This window comes from Vicugna pacos, chromosome 11, assembly GCF_048564905.1.
Source record: "Vicugna pacos chromosome 11, VicPac4, whole genome shotgun sequence".
NCBI classification, from domain to species: domain Eukaryota; kingdom Metazoa; phylum Chordata; class Mammalia; order Artiodactyla; family Camelidae; genus Vicugna; species Vicugna pacos.
The window spans coordinates 57,329,876-57,347,294 of record NC_132997.1 but is presented as its reverse complement, the minus strand read 5'-3'; the positions used below and the strand labels follow the sequence as shown (position 1 = coordinate 57,347,294).

The window sequence follows — 17,419 nt, the reverse complement described above, 5'->3', positions numbered from 1 at the left end:
CCTTACCTGGTAGTCTAGAGATCTTCATGGGCTGCCAAATTATGAGAAGATCCTTCCCTACACTCTGGCTCAATCCAGCCTTGTCTCTTCCTCACAGGGGCAGGGGAGAGGAAGAGCACAGCACCTGTAGAGAGGGCACAGATTAACATCAGCCAGACTTGGAGTCAAGCCTTGCCTCTGTGACCCATCAGCTGTGCAAGGGGGTCTGTGCCTCGTTGCCTCATCTTAAATTGCAAGGGTTTACAAGTGAGATACACATGTAAAAGTCCCACCTGGTACATAGGCGGTCAATTAATACCAGCTTCTGTTATTAATAGACTGGCAGACTTCCTCAGTGCTGTGGATCCTGTCTACGGTTTTACCAGAACATGCCTTTTCTGCAGCTCTGTCCAGAGAAGGAAAGAAGACACCATCTACTGACTATCAACTGTGTGCTGGGCATTAGGACTCTCTCAGATCTAATCTTATTCCTTCTCATCTCCTTCTCAGTCACCAAAACCCTCATTTTCGCACATAAGGAACCTGAGGCTCAGAGAGGTTAAATGACTTCCCCCAAGTCACCGAACTAGACAGGGTCAGACACCAAGAACTTGGCTAATAAACTTGCACTGAGGATTCCCCACAGCAGTTTTTTAATGGTTAATATGAGGAGTGGAGAAAGTTTTGCCCTTTACAAAACCTAAAGAGAGACATTTTGAAACTGCGAGGGAGGGCGTAAGTCACACCACCTACACTCCCCATTATCTGAACACTCAGCAGTTAGCCGGAGGAAAAGCCCTACAAACAGGCAGTCATTGCTCGCTTGCGCGTGCTCACTCTCTCGCTCGCTCTCTCTCTCTCTCTCACACACAAACACACACACACACACACACAATGATTCCTGGCCACCTTATTTAAAATTACAATACTTTCCCTATATCACTTTTGTTTCTTCCTCTTGCTTTAGTTTTTCTTCTTGCCCTTTAATCATTACCTCACATACTATCATTTTGGTTATCATATTTATTGTGACTCTTCTCCACTAGAATGTTAGCTCCTTGAGGGAAGGAATTTTTGTCTATTTTGTTTATTCCAACATACACATGTCTACAGTAGGGTGGCACACATTGACATTCAATAAATACTTGTGGCATGAATAAATGAATGAATGAATGGATGTATGGATGGATTTTAAAAGTCTAGAGAAGTATCAACAATGAAAGTGAAAAGTAATTATAATCTCTTTAAATAGCTGCATTGTTCTGATTTTTCTATTATAAATACATATTTGTATAATAATAGTTTTAAAAATGTAACCTCAGTTGTCCAGGTTATTAATGATTTGAGGCTGAAGTGAGAGCAAAGAAAAGACCGGGTTTATCTTCAAGAGGGCAAATGTGATGGATATTTTCCACAGGTCCCTCCAAAACCACCCTCTACCCTTCCTCACTGCTCTATGCCCTGGGATGCTGACCTCTTTGAACTGAATCAACAAGCTCTCTTGACTTTTGGTTTCTAGTTGGGAAAAGAATAAAATTGGGCTATTGGCTCCCTACAGATGGGCTGTTCCTCTACCAAATACCCCAGTGCATGTGAGACGCCTTCTCTTTACCGCTAGTGTCCCTTGGTTCTGTAACTGCTTCTACCCTAGCCTAGGGGTGGAATAGCTCTCCATTTGGCATACCTGGAGTGCTTCGCTTCCTTTGCTGGTCATCTTAACTCTGCCTCCACTTTTTAAATAATCCTTTATTAAAATTTCCTCAATTACCCAGTTAAGTAAGCCACTAAATTTTTGCTGGATTTCTAACTGACAGAGTGAAATAAGGAAATGTGCTTCCAGTTAGAAATGCTGAGTCCTGACACCACTTTCATCATTAGCTTGCTCAAGGCTAACCAACCACTGCTCTGGACTCAGTTTCTTCATCTGGAAACTAAGAACATGGGGCAAGACAACCTCTAACATTCTGTAATTTTTTTAAGCCCTTTGCTTAGAGAACAAAGTAGTTACTTCTGCATTGGTTAGAAAGTGTTAACTTGATCCATATTCTGGAAAGAACCAGTTTTCCAGGAATTTACCCACAAGGGTTGTAGCTATACTACTCACCATAAAGCTGAGCTTGGCAATAATAAAACCAACAAAATCCAGTCCTATCTTTGCCCTCACTTCAGCTTAAAGTCAGTAATTTCCTGGAAAATTGAAGTTACATTTTAAAACTATTATTATAAAAATAACACATATTTACAATAGAAAAACCAGAATTCTCAGCTATTTAAAGAGATGATAATTACTTTCAACATTTACAATTGATACCTTTCTACATTTTTTTCTATTAACTCATTCATTCCACAAATAATTACTGAATGCCAGTATACGTCTGGCTGTCCTAGGCATGTGGATATAGGAATGGTGTTGCATTATAGTAAAGTCTTTGTGTTGCCAAACCAGAATTCTGGTTGCTAGTACAATTCTCATTTTGACGAAGTACAACATCTGAAGAGTTATGTAATCTCTGCTCTTCTTCAGGCAGTGTGTACACAAGTTCCTGGAGGGGTGAAATTTTTTTTTTTGTCTGGTAGGACCAAGTTGAACTTTTCTGCCATTTGACAGCTTCCTTGTCTTAGACACAGCCTCCAGCTTCTAGCCAGGAGCCTTTCTCTATCACCAACCCAAAATGTCAAAAATAAAAACAAATGGGGAATAAAGGGACCCTTCCGGGAAGTGGGAATTGTTTATCCAAACACACTGGAGGCTTTGGAGTAGTGTCTTTGAAAGTCATAGGAGATTCAAGGCAGTGAACTTCTTCATCCAGCGTGACTGGGAAAACAGATCTTCCCAAGACTATACAGTGGTTGAAGTAGCTGCACAGACAGCTGTGATAGAACAGGGCTGTTTGACTCCCACCTCTACTTCATCTTTCTCCATCCTCATACCAGTGAAAGTAAGTTCTGTTTTGTTTTGAAAAATACTGCACCAACTTTATGGTCTGAGAAGCATTAATATCAGCAAGAAACAGGTTTGTCTATCTTACTGACATTCAGTTTTGAAGAATAGCAAAGACCCAGGCTGACTTCAGTGAGAGCAGAAGAAAGTCAGCAGGGCCCCCAAGGATGAAATCAGGAACGGTCATCACCTTATTTTTGACCATTCAAGGCTTCCAGGGAGGGCAAATATACTCACTGCTGGAAAAGTGTCACATAATAATGGTTTATGAAAGTTTGTGAATAAATGAGTGAGTGAGTATACTACTCTTAATTAAACTGTATTTGAATATCTAATACTTAACAATATTTAACATGTATCAATAATATTTTGAATTTATAAGGTATGAACATAATGGGAAGGAAAAAGAAGAAGGGGGTCCTGGAATCCAGTGAGTCAGACTGCATGGACCATAGGGCAACCTGCTCTGTTTTGCACCAGGTTCACCTGTGAAATGGGATAAGGGCAGCTTCCTCACATGGCTGCTGTGAGTTTTAAGTGAATTAATGTATATAAAATGCTTATAACAGGGCCTGGCTCACGGTAGGCTATCAATAAACGTTAGCTATTACCCTTCTCTCCTCCTGCTCCTCCAGCTCTTTCTCCATACTCAAGGAGTTTTCCTGATCTGCCACTAGGCGTTCCATCTTCCTGCTGGTAATCTACTGTACTTGTAGACCCTTCTATATATTACAGGATATACTGAGGATGTTTCACAGTACCTACATTTGAAAATTTTAAATAAATTTGGCACTAAAATTAGCTTCAATCAGCAATGATCTCATCTCAGACTATCCCTTTTGGGCCACTATGCAGAGAGAAGAAGGAAGCCACATGGCCACAGCCAATTCGGTAAATAAAAGGCTAAAATTTAGGTCCCTACTCACATTTATCCAACAAATATTTATTAAATGGCAGGAACACCAGGCAGGAGTCAGACATTGATCTTGTCTTAATAGAAATTTTCATCAGAGAGTGGGAAAAATTAGACAGATTGTTAACACAGATAGAAAGTGATGCAGGCCATAGAGAAGCACAGCTAGCGTGCTGTGGACATCTGGAATCAGGAAAGATGGGTTTCTGCTGGAGACTCAAGAAAAGAGAGTAAAGTTTATACAGATGGGGTCACCACCAAAGCCTGCCATGGGTAGTGACTCAAATAATCTTAAGAGAACTACCTTAAGCACAAGGACTTGGTCTTTGTCAAGGGGGTTGTGTCCTCCAGAACTGTTAGCAGGCCAAGTTTGTCATGCCTTATCCCCTTATATCAGCAGTCCCCACCACCACCACCACCAAAACTCTCCTACTCATTGCAGCAGTGCAGCCAGACCTGGATCTTGACCCATGCTCCTTAACATTATCATCCTGATCGAAATGTTCCCAATGTATGTCCCTTATTCTTCAGGGTCCTGGGTGTCTGTGGGCCTGTCCTCAGAGGAGAGCTTGCCGGCACCATGGGCATCGTATATTTGACACAAGGGACCTCTGAAGTCACGAACAGGTTCTGCCTGTATTTAAAGCTGTGACCCTTGGCATTGTGTATGCTTAGTCACTTGTGTATACTTACCCAATCAGTGGGTTTGACCATCTCAACACAATCACAACAAAACCTCAGTAACTAGCTGGGCCACTGCAGTTAGGTGAATGCAGCTGCAGTTTGGTTATCACATTGAAATCTCTGTGAATGATATCAAGTAGAATCGTGCTGACTGTAATCTGCGCACCAAAACTTGGAGGTCCTGACTAAGAAAGCCACAGGGCTTTACAAGCTGACTTAACAGGCAAAAGAATAAACATTTTTAGATAAAACGTATCACAAAGAAACAATGAAATTTGTTTCATGTTTTAAGCATGCCTTTGCAAAGATGCATGTATGTGCTTTGTAGATATCTTTCTGAGTTGCACCTTTATCTTTGTCAATATATCATCTTACCTTGGTGTACCATTGTGTGATTTGGGAAACACCTTAGTCTCTTACAAGATGGTATTCTGGAAAGGTCAGCACTGTGCCAACCCACCCACAGCCTCTTTAAAGGGGATCCACCCTGCCCACACTTCCTGCCAAAGGGACAGGCCCAGGAAACCATGTTTAGTGCTCAGTGCCTCACCTCCTCTGCGCATAAATGATTGGTTGTGGCCCAGACACCTGAATCAACAGTACACAATCCACAGGCTGGTCAGGGAGATACAGTCTGCCCTGAACTGGATCAGTCAGACTCTCTCTTGAGGCCTTGAGCTTGAAGCAGAAGTAGCCATCAGTTAATACTAGGACCAGAAGAAGTAGATGTGTAGCATGTTGCTTAATCATAGAAATCAAAGATCCATGAACTCCTGCTGCTGGAGTCTTTGGAACTTCCTTGAATCTAGAATAACCTTTGAGCTCTGGTCTCCTTGAAGCCAAGAATTAATATGTCTTCTGTTCTTGGATTTCCACAAACATTACTTTACCATTCAAAAATAATGTAACATAATACAATATGCTAAAGCCCTTTGTCTTGAGCTGGCTTAAATGGCTTTCTATTCCCTGTAAGAAAAATAGCCAGGCTAAAGTCAATAGGAAATTAATACTGGGTCCCAACTGAAGGCCTGGGCCACAAGACCTTCTAGAGAAATCACAAGAAGAAACACAAACTGACAATGTCTTAGCCATTACTGGGAAGGCAATAGAAACCAAAAAAAGAAAAAAGGGAACTGAAAACCTTTAAAGACGATTTGGAAAGTTTGTATGTGTATTCCTCCCTGTTAGGTATGCAGTGACTTGTAGAACCAGCACCACAAATAGAGAAGATACGGTCTCACCGAGCTCTCTCTCACGAGCGAAACCAAGCTTATTAACAACCAAAATTAAAATAGACTATGAATGACTGCTGGTTATGAGATATGCTAGATGCACAGGAATCACAAGTCATTGAAGCCAATTCACAAGAAAAACAGGATAACAATGTTTGAGGCAGGCTCAAAAGCAGGTGCTCAGCTTAGGGTGTGTCTATATGGCCCTAGTTTTTGTTTCCACTCATCTTTGGAAACTAAATGACACTGCTCTCTATTTTAAAATGGAAATGTATTAGTTCATATAGACTGTGTCTAAATAAAACACAGTTTCCAAATATCTCCTCTATGGTAGCATTTCCTGGCCACAGTATTTCATTGAATACTATTTGGCCACTAGCTATATATTCCAATTGATTTTAGAAGTTGAATTATTATCATGTTGATCTACAAAGACATTCTACGAGTTTAAAAATTAAACTATTTGTAAAGTTTTCACTACTTGAATGTTTTTTTCTACACTTGTATTATATAAGTTATCTCTTCTTGCCTGGGGGGAGCAGTGTGGTGAAGGGGTTAAGTGATGGACTTTGAAAACAGATGGGGCCTGAGTTCAAATCTAGACTCAGTGATTTTCTAGTCATGTGGCCTTGGGCAAGTAATTCCTGCAGTTTCTTTATTTCTTAGGATGTTAATAATAGTAGTATTACTATGTAGTAGGTACATAAAGTACTTAAGGCAGTGCCTGGAAGATTATTTCCTATGAATAATCTAAAAATGTTTACTACTATTATGTGTATCACTTTCATTGAACTCACAAAGTAAATCATTGAGTACACGCAAGTATTGTGCTAGGAGTATACTTTTGTAACCTTGTTTAAAACTCACAATAGGAGGGTAGGGAATCATCATGCCAATTTTACACTAGTAGAAATGAGGTATAGAAAAGAATTAACTAATTTGCTAAAGGTTGCCTAGTTACTAAATGGCAGGGCCAGGATTCATTAATTCACTCACTAAGCCTTTCAATGTATTTTTATTGAGTACTGGCTACACCCTAGCTTAGGTGCTGGAATATAGACAGGAATCAAGCAGACATAAATCCTTGCCCTAGTGGAGCTAAATTTCAGATAGAGGAGACAATCAAAAAGTGGGAAGGAGAGAGGGAGCATGTGTGTGTGCTGAGGGGTAGGTGGAGTTTAGAATGCTGTTGTGGCTGTAAGTGTTAACTAGGAGAGGTCTCGCCAAAAAGGGGACCTTTGAGGAAAGGCCTGAGAGAGGAAAGGAAGCAAGCCATGAGGGTAGATAGGAGGACAGCTAGGAGGCAGAATAAAGAGCATATGCAATGGCTCTGAGGCAGGAGTGTGCCTGGCATGTTCCAGGAAAAGCAGAAGGTGGCTGAAGCAGAGAGAAGAGAGGGAACAATAGGAGATGAGGTGGAAGAGGGGAGGGCTTGGCTGACATTGGTATTTGCTGAAGAACCCCTTTCCCCTGACCATGTCTGTGTTAACTGGGGCTCTGCATCCACAAAGGCAACACATCTTAAGAAGTCACTGATGGAAGAGTCTCTCCCTTGGAAAGGTCATCTCACCTTCCATCCTCTCCATCCCATAGACAAGAAAACCCAGGCTTGGGGTTGGCAGTCAGGTAGTTCATCGGAACTGAAACCACGTAACCAGCCCCCACTGCAGCCAACTGGAAGCAACCATGACGATGGTGCTCAGAGCCTTTGCAGAGATGTGCTGTGGTCTCTCTGAGATCATCACGGTACCTTCCTATGCGGGAGTTTCAATTCAAGGTCATTTTTGGTTCTTTTTCAGTAGCAGACTCAGAACCAGATCTATTCAAGTATAGGAACAGTGCAAACACATTAATAGCCAGACCCCAGTGGGAGTTTTATTTTCCATTTCCTCCTCCCCCATATTTATTTGTTTCTTCATCTCCTCTGTGCGGTAAAGGTGACCTTGCATGACATTTTCAGATGAAACTTTAAATGGTAGGGGGGAGGAGAATAGGAGGATGTCACCCTGTATTGGAGCCAGCTCTTCTCCAGACCCTATAAGGCTCTGGAGTTGGGCTACAAATATGGATTCAAATCCCCATCTCGCCGCTTAAAGCTGTGCAACCTTAGTCAAAATACTCAATCTTGCAGAGTCTCAGTTTGCCTGTTTTTACATTGGGGATGATGATAATATCCACATCGCTAGGCTCATAGTGGAAATTAAATAAAATCATTTAATGCTATTTCAGAATTTAGTCAAAATTGGGAGCTGCCTCCCATTCCTGGTATGCTTTTCATTGCAATGAGATGGATGTTTCAGGACACTAAGAGGCACGTGTCCAAATGGATGTGGTTGTCTCTGCATTTCCACTCAAACCATGATTCAGATATTTCCCATATGCTCCATCTCTCTAGTGAAAGTTCTATTTTTCCACAGTTGGGTGGTCCCAGCCCCCCTCAGCCGATAAGCCTCTTGAGTTCTTAGAGGCAGACATAAGGAGGTTGCAGCCTTCCCTGTGGTCTAGGAGAGTAACTGGCCCACTGCCTCCATTGGGGAAGGTGTTCTAACTCACTTATTACCTCCCCTGGGGCAGACTCTGAGCTTTTCTTACCTCATGCAGGACACTGAAGAAAATGTTTGCAAATTCTCCCATAGAAATATCAAATAACAAGCAAGCGTCTGTTCTAGACAAGAAGTTTTTGGGCAAGAGAATCTGCAGGGATTACATTTTTCCTCCTTCAGCATAATTTATCTTTTGGGAAAACAGTACACAGAATTTGGTGAATGTTGTTTAATGGTCAGAACTTATTAACCCTATGTGTTCCTGTAAAAAGGAAAAAAATCACTACACAGTTATGTCAGAAAATCTTCCACGACTAGGTTATAGCAAACAGTCAATGTTACTTACTATTGGCATTATATAAATCAGTGGGAAAATGACACATTAGGAATAGCTACAGCATTTTATAGGAACAGCCAAAGCAATTGTCTAAGGATCATTGTCACTGAAAAAAATGTGTGCTGGACATGCTTCTGTAGTTCAATGATTTAAACAAATAGAATAACATTTTCTTATTGGCTCAGATGACCATTTTTGAGATGACTGATCATGGTTCATTCAACAGGCAGAGCCCCTTCAGATTATAATTTTGAATTGCTTGGGCCTGTCATCCCACAGTATCAAATTGGTAAATGACACACACTCCTGAATATAATTAATAAAAAGTCATGGGAAGTGTTTCCCACAGGTAAGAAGCTTGGTGCTATGTGGATAATCACCCCTGACTTATCTCAGTTGTAAATTCAGATGAATATGTGTCAGGATTTTTTGAAAGAGAGACACCATAGGACAAAAGAGCCTGGTTTAAAGACAGAGACCCACCAGTTCCATGGCTCATCCTATCCTCAAAGACTTGTCCACCAAAAGACACATACATGAATGTTCACAGTAGCTTTATTTGTAACAGCCGAAAGTTGAAAACAACTGAATGTCCAACAACAGTAGAATGGATAAGTTGTAATATAGATATAGATATAGATATAGATATAGATATAGATATAGATATAGATATAGATATAGATAGATAGATATATAGATATAGATAGATATATAGATAGATATATATAGAAATACTACTCAACAATTAAACAAATAAATTTTTTAAAAACACATATTGCTACAGATGGTAACTTGATTGGATCTCAAAACATGTTAAGGAAAAGAAGTCAAACACAAAAACATATCGATTGTATGATCCCATTTACATAAAATTTTGAAGCAGACAAAACTAATCTATGGTGATGAAGGTCAGAAAAGTGGTTAACCTGGCCAGGGTAGGGTTGAAAGAGGGTTTATAGAATCGGAAGGGTACAAAGGAGCCTACTGGATGCTGGGATAGCCTAGTCCCTGGTTCAGGTGGTGATTTCAGGGGTGTATGCACATGAAAAATTCACCATCTACACACTTAATATCAATGCAGTTTACTCTGTGGAAGTTATGCCTCAATTTAAAAAAGAAAAAGAAAGAAACAAAAAAAAATTGAATAGAGAGGTAAACAGGATCTGTTTTCTGGGTGGCTTTTGTAAGACAAGAACTCTGACTCCTCTGTGGGAGAGAAAATGTGAATCCCATACAGATAGATTTGTCCCAGGATGACTTTGTATTCATTCACCATTAACCAACATGGAGACCTGTGTGTGCAGGGCAATGGGCTAGTTACTGGTGATACAGTCGGGGAACAAGACTGCCATGTTCTCCTCTGAAAGAGGAGATAACAGTCAGAAAAAAACTATACACATAATTCTACAATTTTGAAATGTGACATAGGCTATATGAGAAAAAGGCACAGAAGAGTTATTCTATGAGAAAGATAAAATGTGGGCCTGATCTTGTTCCATCAGGAAAGTTTCTCTGAGGACATTACATATGAACAAAGATGTGACAGTTAGGTAGGAGTCAGACAGAAGAATGAGGGGGTAGGGAGGAAGGAGGGAGAGAAAGACAGGGAGGAGAGAGGAGAGAGCATGGGCAAAGGCCTTGAGTTCACTGATCCAAAATTCTGGGAGAGTTCCAGTGTAGTAAAGTGTAGTGAGTCGGGGGAAGAAGAGGGAAATTAAGTTGAGGGGGGAGGGATAGACTGGGGCCAAGCTGTAGAGTGCTTTCCAGGCCAAGATTAGGGTTTAAATCAAATGCCAAGTATAATTCAAAGAATCAATGGGTTTTAAGTAAAAAGTGATATACATTTTGAAAAGACCACTGGTTTCTAAGAAGAGTATAAACTAAAAAGAAATAAGAATAAAGTCCAAAGAACCAGGTAAGATTACAAATGCTGGAGAGGCTGTGGAGAAAGGGGAACCCTCCTACACTGCTGGTGGGAATGCAGTTTGGTGCAGCCACTATGGAAAACAGTGCGCAGATTCCTCAAAAGACTAGGAATAGACTTACCATATGACCCAGGAATCCCACTCCTGGGCTTGTATCCAGAAGGAAATCTACTTCAGGATGACACCTGCACCCCAATGTTCATAGCAGCACTATTTACAATAGCCAAAACATGGAAACAGCCTAAATGTCCATCAACAGGTGACTGGATAAAGAAGAAGTGGTATATTTATACAATGGAATACTACTCAGCCATAAAACCCGACAACATAATGCCATTTGCAGCAACATGGATGCTCCTGGAGAATGTCATTTCAAGTGAAGTAAGCCAGAAAGAGAAAGCAAAATACCATATGAGATCGCTCATATGTGGAATCTAAAAAACAAAAACAAAAACAAAAACAAAAACAAACAATCAAACAAAAACAAAGCATAAATACAGGACAGAAATAGACTCAAGGACAGAGAATACAGACTTGTGGTTACCAGGGTGGTGGAGGGTGGGAAGGGATAGACTGGGATTTCAAAATTGTAGAATAGATAAACAAGATTACACTGTATAGCACAGGGAAATATACACAAAATGTTATGATAAATCACAGAGAAAAAAATGTGACAATGAGTGTGTATATGTCCACGAATGACTGAAAAATTGTGCTGAACACTGGAATTTGACACAACATTGTAAAATGATTATGAATCAATAAAAAAATGTTAAAAAAAAGAACCAGGTAAGATTATTGAAATAATCCAGGAAAGAGAGGACAACTTGAATTGGAATGGTGGTAAAAGAAATGGAGAAAGGTAGATGGAAATAAACCAGTTTTTCCAAACCTATTTCTCATCTTCTGGTCTTCTGGTGACTGTTCTCTGTTTTATTTTTTATTTTTATTTATTCATTTACTTATTTTTGGAAGTATAGTCAGCTACAATGTTTCAGTTTCTGGTATACAGCATAATGTCCCAGTCATGCATATATATACACATATTAATTTTCATAGTCTTTCTCTCTTTAAAAAATCTTTCTCTCTCTCCCCTCTCAGTCCATCAAAACACACACACACACACACACACACACACACACACACACACACACACAAACACACACACTCACAGCAGACCCTTAACATTCACCCACTAGATCCCAACAGTGATGAGAGGTCAATAATGGTGACGCAGACCCAGTACCCAGTACCTAAGAATTCCAATGCATAACTCAGTTCAAGAAAAGGAAATCAGGAGTAAACACTTACTCAGCATCACCTATGTGTCAGACATTGTACTAGGTACTTTCACATTTGTTGGCTTGTATACTGCAATGGATAGAATGTCTGTGTTCCCCTAAAACTCATATGTTGAAATCCTAATCTCCAATGTGATGATGGTAGAAAGTGGGGCCTCTGGGAGGTGATTAGGTCACGAAAGTGGAGTCATGATTGGCATTAGTTCCCTTGTAAAGATACCTTCCACCATGTGAAGACACAGCAAGAAGATGGCTGTCTATGAACCAGGAAGCAGGTTCTCACCAGCCTACAGGACTGTGAGAATAAATTTCTGTTGTTTATAAGCCACTCACTCAGTTTATGATACTTTTGTCATAGCAGCCTGAGCAGACTAAGACATATGCTGAATTGGTTATTATTATTCCCATTTTAATAGGCAAGGAAACTACAGGTTGAAGAGGTTAAATAATTTTACTGCAGTCTCACAGTTATTTTTTAACACCATTTTTTCTGGTATGGTTCCTGTACAGTAAACTACACATGTTTCAGATGTACAATTTGATGAATTTTGATAGATGTATATATCCATGAAATCACCACCACAATCAAGATAGCTAACATTTCCATCACTCCCCAAGAGATGCAGTTTTCAAAATCCCAATTTATCCCTTCCCACCCCCTTTAACCCCTGGTAACCATAAGTTTGTTCTCTATGTCTGTCTCACAACCCTTTTAAATGACAAAGATAAGATCTAGTTCAGAGATATATGATTCCAGAAACAATGTTCTTTCCACTATACTCTGTAGATGATCTCTTTATCAAAGATGTATGTCATTTTAATAACAAACATTAGGAAAAGTAATCCAAAGGAATGACTCTCTAATGGTGAAATCTGAGACTTTAAAACACCTGGATAAAGGCATTAGTTTTCAGAGCCTCTGGGATCACAGCACTTACTAAACGCAATCCCTTCCTCTAATCTGACTATGACTAATCACATAAAGCCCAGCTCCATGCATAAAAGCCAGAAATCAGTGACGTCTGAGAGCAACCACAAAGGGGTGGGGTGGCCCACAACCTCCAAAAGCAGTGACAGCAAAGCTGAGTTCAGCTCAGGTTTGCTTGGGCAGGTACAGCCTTGAAGAACTCTGAGACATCTTACATTGAGTTTCACTATAAGTCATATCTGATTTAGCTCCTGCCTCCAGGAACAACGCCAGTCTTGTGGGGAGGAAAAGAGAGAGGGTATGAGAGGCTCATCAATTCTGCTTTGATGGTGACGTTGCCCAATTGTCATGAACAAATTTCTTTGGGGTAGCCATGTGATTAGACACTGTATCCTGGGGACCTGGGAAAGAGGTATGTATCAGCTAGGGTTTGATCAGAGAAGAAGAGCCGCTGTGAGTGATGCAGAACAAAAGATTTGTTATTAAGATTACACCTTGCACAGCTGTGGGAGTTGGTCTTGATGGCAGGCTGTTATCTCTGTGTCTGGTGAGAACCTGAAGTTGCTGTGAGTCAGCAGCTCTGATAATCAGGAAGGAACTTGGGACCTGAAGTCGGGGAAGCAACACCAACTGGAAGTGTGGGAAACACTGGAACCAATGAGCATGGGCTGGAACCCACGGCTGCCTCTCATTACCTCCAACTTGGACAATGCAAGGGACCTGCAAAAGCTGGCCCCTTCTCTATGGAACTGCACGCACAGTAGGCTTGCAGCTCAGAGAATCTGAAGGAGGAAACTGGGTGAGAGCTGAAGGAACCATAGGCCCAGGAGCTGCTCCATGCCAACAGGATAAGCCATGAGATTAACATGGCTGGGCCCCCTACACCAATCTGCAGAGACTTGTGGCTGCTTCCCTTCTGCCTTCTTCATCTCAAGCAAATTCTTCTTACGGCCAGCCCTAATCTGGACCCATACAGGGAAGAGGATTCTGGAAAACACCACTAGCTTAGCTAAGTCAACATAGTACAAAGCTCAATCAAGGGGAGAGCGCTAGAGACAAGTAATTAGATAAACTAAACATTTTATGATATGAATAGAGTGGAAAAAGAATACCTATGCAAACCCTTAGTGCAACCCTGACCAGGTTCTCCCTCAAGACATACCTGAAATTCAGGCATGGAGTGCGTTAGAATCAATGAATAAACTACTAGTGAGTGCTGCTGATGTGCAAGGCACAGTCCTCAGCATCACTGGAGGGGTACAAAGAGCTTCAAGATATGCCCCTGCCCCCACTAAAAGGAAGATAAGATAGACATGGTGCCACATTTGCATTTCCACACAGTGCACCCCCGGAAGCTGGCAGGAAACTTCCACAGGCTGCTTGGTGTTTGGTCGGTATAACTGGCCTTAGCATCAGCAGAACGGGTTCAAATTCAACCTTGGCCCTCACTAGATGTGTGATTGGGGCAATTTACTTAATTGCTCTGAGACTCCATTTCCCAATGTATAGCGATAGCAATAATACTTACTTCATAAGTTGATTATAAGCATAAAAAGAGATCATGTATGTGAAGCACTGGCACATAGTAGGTACTCAATAAATGGAAATGGCAGGCATTTCAATTTTTATCATCCTCCTCATCATCAACATCACTGTTCCTTCTTAGACCCAAAGCCTATCTGAGTAAGCATGTGGCATTAGTGCCACAGACCCACTAATGTGCAAAATGCACTTGAGTGCCCAATGCTTTAACAAATCATCAGTTTGAATAAGCCAGCGCATTTCAGGTATTTATTTGTTCATTCAATACCTAGTAAAGGCCTCTTATCAGGTTAAGGCACATGTGCCCCAAACATGACGTAGAAGCCTCAAATGACAAGTGTAAACAATGACCTTAGGAGTTGAAGTTCAGTTCAGCAAACATGTCCTGGGATTTCATAAAGAGTTTGAAAGGAGGGAAATACCACCGCAGCTCACTGTGGTCAAAGCTTCAGAGAGCAAGTAGCATTGAGGTTCATCTTGACAAATGTGTGGTGTTCACACGGTGAGGGAGGACAGGGCCACTCCTGGAACTGGGTGCCAGGTAAGCACTGGGCTGGAGGCTGGAAAGCCCCTGGTGTGGTCAGAGGGGAGTGAGGAGAGCAGAGCGGGTCTGTCAGGAAATAAACAGGTGAAGAAGCAGATCGTGCTTTGCTTTGAATGCCAAGATCAGGAGTTCAGATTCTGTCTCGTGGGCAACAGAACGTATCAAAGGTTTCACAGAGAAGGAGCACAACGAAAGCCAAGTTTCAGGAAAACTAACATGGCAAAAGCCTATGGGCTATACTGAATTGGGGAGAGACTGTAGCAATGAAGGCAAATCGTAAATCCTGTGACAGAAATTCACAAGTACAGAGGTCTGAACTGAGACAATGAAAAATGAAAGAAATATTTTGAAGGGGAGAAGCACTAGTTTATGGTGCCTGCTTGAACATAAGGAACAAATAGAGATGTTAAAAATGAGCTAAGATTCCAAGCCCGGGCAGCATAAAGAGAAACAGGGGACTTGGGGATGGGGAGTGAAAAGGAGAAATGAGGCTGTGATTCATGTGGAGATTCGATGAGTACAACCTAAGACACAGGGTCAGGAGGTGAGGCCAGAGGTAAAGGTCTGTGATAAGCTCCCTGTGGGCTGGCTGAGAGCAGAGTAGGTGGATGTGAGAGAAGGACTGACTAAACTTGGAGGACCCAAGCCCAAATGCAGGGAGTGGCAGGAGATACCAGAGAAAGAATAGGCAGAGACCTAGCCTCCCATAAATCTAAAGAAAGCATTCATTTGCTGATGGGAAACAGCAAGGATCTCCAAATCCCTATAATTCTTCAAGGTGCAATGATGCTGATTTCTACAAGAGAAGAATCATTTTGCAGACCGGTCCAATGGCTAAAGACAAGAAACAGCACAGTCCATCCCCAAGAACAGAGACAATTATTCACTCAGAAAAAGCTGAGTTAGTGTCCACATTTTGGTCATGTTGGCTAAAGTCAGGGTCCCTCAGGAATCAGACGTCACATTCAAGGGCTGAAGAGTGATGATGAAGTGATGTCTCTGTTTACAGAGATAGGCATCAGGATCAGCCACAGCACTGACTGTTACATTCCTCAAACTGAAGAGGAGGAGAAGGAGTGATGTTACCTGGAGCCCAGTGAGGGCACAAGGAGTGCAAAAGGCTGTCCAATAAGAGCTATGGCTGTGGCAGAACACAGCTACTGTCCAAAACTCTAATGATCAAGGAGAGAGCAAGAGGCATAAATACCCCAATCTTTCTCTCCTCCCACCTTGTCATTTCCGATCAGCACTCCTCATTGGTCAATCCCAACCAGACACCATAAGATAAGGAAGTATAGCTAACGCAACCTGCAGTATTCAGCCTCCCAGAGCACAGAGAAGGGCAGAAAAGGATGGAGACAGATCTTTGGGAGAAAATGCAGAATCATCAGAATATTGACCAATTATACTTCCTTAGTTCGATGTCATTCTCTGAGCAGAAGTCGAAATTATTAATTTTTACCATTAGTGATACACATTTGTATAATGTTTTCTGCTTCATAAACTGATTTCACATAGATTATCCCTTCTGAGCTACACAGTACTCCTATGAAATAGATATAACCATGTTATTCTGGTCTACTTAACTCTGAAGCCCAGAAAAGTTTAATGATTTATCCAAAGTTACAGATACATGGTGAGTGAATTTTAACATTCCTATTGGAAATAAGGCCCTCTGACTCCTAATCCAGTGCCCCTCCCCAGGCATGAAATAAATTACCTGGGAAGGTGGCTCTGCTGTGAAAGGCACTGGAACACAGCTGTCTGAAATGTGGCATGCCTTGTGGCCCTGGACTGGCTGGGTGTCAGGGCCTTTTGGAGTTGTTTTCAATAAGCAAATATTCCTGACACTTCAATTATCCCAAGCCAAACAATGAACATATTGTGCAAGAAACTTCATAAATTTCATTCAGTTGGATGCAATGAGAATAATGTAAGTCAAAGCTTTGTGTGTATCCCCTCAAAAAAAAAAATCATCCAACAAAACAGAGCTTGTTGTAATGGAAACATCTAGGCGAGAATAAAGAGGCAACACAGGCTCTGTGTTTCAGGAACCTGGCCCTGGTTCCTTCATCTCATCACCGTGTCTCGGCAGAGAAGGTGTCTCCCAGCAGGAGCCCTGTGCTTTCATTCTCCTACAACTTAGAGGAAAACCTTCTTACATGCGGACAACTCCAAAATTGTGTTTTGATGGAGTTTTGTTTTTTTTTTTAACTTTTCTATGTTTGATGTCTTGCCATTTCCACATACACTCTCTCAAGCTACTTCCTCTACCCCACTGATATGGGATGAATTATGTCCCCCAGTAAAGATATGCTAAAGTCCTTCATAACCCCCAGTACTTCCAAACATGACTTTATTTGGAAATCAGTTCCATACAGAGGTAATCAAGTTAAAACGAAGTCATTAGGATGGTTCCTAACCCAATATACCTGGTGTCCTTTAAAAAGGGGAAATTTAGACACAGAGATAGTCATTCAGGGAGAAAAAATGATAGGAAGATGCAGGGAGAAGATGGTCATCCCCAAGCCAACAAATGCCTGAGGCCAC

General features: G+C 41.3%; 1 long non-coding RNA gene across 15 annotated transcripts in view; it reads right to left on the bottom strand.

Annotated features, from left to right (window-relative positions):
- The window catches only part of LOC107034545 (uncharacterized), a 428,538-nt gene that overhangs the window by 291,130 nt on the left and 119,989 nt on the right, over positions 1-17,419 (bottom strand). For all 15 annotated transcript variants that reach the window (XR_012077419.1, XR_012077421.1, XR_012077426.1 and 12 more), the window contains exon 4: positions 7-124. This is a non-coding gene — a long non-coding RNA (uncharacterized lncRNA). The remainder of the gene's footprint in view (positions 1-6; positions 125-17,419) is intronic.